Genomic DNA, 1,464 nt, shown 5'->3' with positions numbered 1-1,464 from the left:
AGGAGTAGCACACTCATAAAGGAGGGCTACATGGCCAGATCATGACTACTCCTATGCAGCCACAAAACTTTTCCATGTAGTTTACCTCTTTTTCCGATGGTACTGCCCCTGCGAATTTGAATTCCTCTTCCAAAGGCTACCAGTTCGTATCTACAGCTCCCGTTGGTCACCAGAAAAAAAAACATCAGGCAAGTGACTCAAAGACAGGAGATGGAAGCTGTTCAGCTCATGTCGAGGACCCCGAAAAGACTTGCTGAGGACCCCATCAATGAATGGTCCGGCGCTGTTTTATGACAGTCCATCCATAGACCGCAACTTTCTTTCTAGTACTTGGCCTCCTACTGCAGCAACAACGATGGATGGAGACCCCTTAGTGTTTTCCCATCATCTTACACAGATCAGCAGCAAACTGGTCGGAGTTAAATGATGACTCATTCTCAACCTGATTCTGTTACTGCAACATCATCCCAATGGAAAGAGCCTGCAGCATCATTACTGACGTCTTACAATTGCTTAAATTTCAAGAAGTTCCAGTCTCAGCAGCAGATACTTACACACAGACAGACAGATTTTTGGCAGCACCATCAGAGCCACAACAGGAAAGATCTGGTGGTGGCTCTTCTTCTGCAGTGACAGGGACTGCTCCCAATGGAAAAGCAGCAAGACACCTTAACATAGAATAAGAGTGTGGCATCGCCTCCAAGCCCCTGAAGTAAGACATTCTTCAGTAGCTTCTTCGGTTCCATAGTATTAGAGTGTCTCATTCTTGGCGTCCTAGCCCCTGCAGTAAAAAAGTTTGTAAATCCTGTTATAATGAGTATGTCACTACGACTAACCAGTATGTGGAAATGACATACTTGAAGTCTGCCATTCCCATCACTGAGTGCAATCCTGTATTCAGCACACAAATTGCAGTAGAACTGTTCCATGTGATTTCTCTGCACCATTTCAATGTTTCTTTCTCCAAATGCTCTAGCTGGAACAGAAAACATGTCTCAGTGAAGTAAGAAAAAATTACCAACAAATAAAAAGAACAACAATATTGATAAGCTGTCTAGAATCAGGTCATCAACCATGTTTCTCTTTCCTTGTTAAGCGAACCTATTTTCGGTTTTTAAGCTGTTGCATCATACGAAAAGGAAACATGAGCTAATATCTTTTTTTTTCAAGTGTTTGACAGGTTATAAGTGAATTGTACTCTACATGTGATTTTTTTTAATAATGATCTAAATAATATAACAAAAAATCTTCTGCACATAAAATTCTTTCTTATGAGATGGATTCTCATGATTGCTTCCTCTTCCATAGCCTAGTCCACCATGGATCCTAGTATTTCAAAAGAAGAAGAAGAAGATATAATCACCATCACCATTTCTTCGTAATGGATTAGAATTTAACAGCAAGCTTGAAGACGAAATTTGAAGCTGCGGTCAGATCCAGACCGACTCCTCCAGCTTTCAGAGA

The 1,464-nt window shown here is 41.2% G+C and overlaps 1 long non-coding RNA gene across 3 annotated transcripts; it reads right to left on the bottom strand.

Moving 5' to 3' along the window:
- Nucleotides 1-6: 6 nt before the first annotated feature.
- LOC106339637 lies at nucleotides 7-1,458 on the bottom strand. Of its 3 annotated transcripts, none has more exons than XR_001269187.1 (3): nucleotides 1,364-1,458; nucleotides 858-976; nucleotides 7-781 (listed from the first exon to the last, which is right to left on the bottom strand). It is a non-coding gene; the product is annotated as an uncharacterized LOC106339637 (long non-coding RNA). The 3 variants fall into 3 exon arrangements; XR_001269189.1 differs by having other exon boundaries at nucleotides 1,370-1,458; XR_001269188.1 differs by lacking the exon at nucleotides 1,364-1,458 and adding an exon at nucleotides 1,074-1,346.
- Nucleotides 1,459-1,464: the final 6 nt, after the last annotated feature.

Source organism: Brassica oleracea, chromosome C4 (assembly GCF_000695525.1).
Source record: "Brassica oleracea var. oleracea cultivar TO1000 chromosome C4, BOL, whole genome shotgun sequence".
Classification (NCBI taxonomy): Eukaryota; Viridiplantae; Streptophyta; class Magnoliopsida; order Brassicales; family Brassicaceae; genus Brassica; species Brassica oleracea.
The sequence above is the reverse complement of the archived record's forward strand: the minus strand, read 5'-3'. Positions and strand labels throughout refer to the sequence as shown.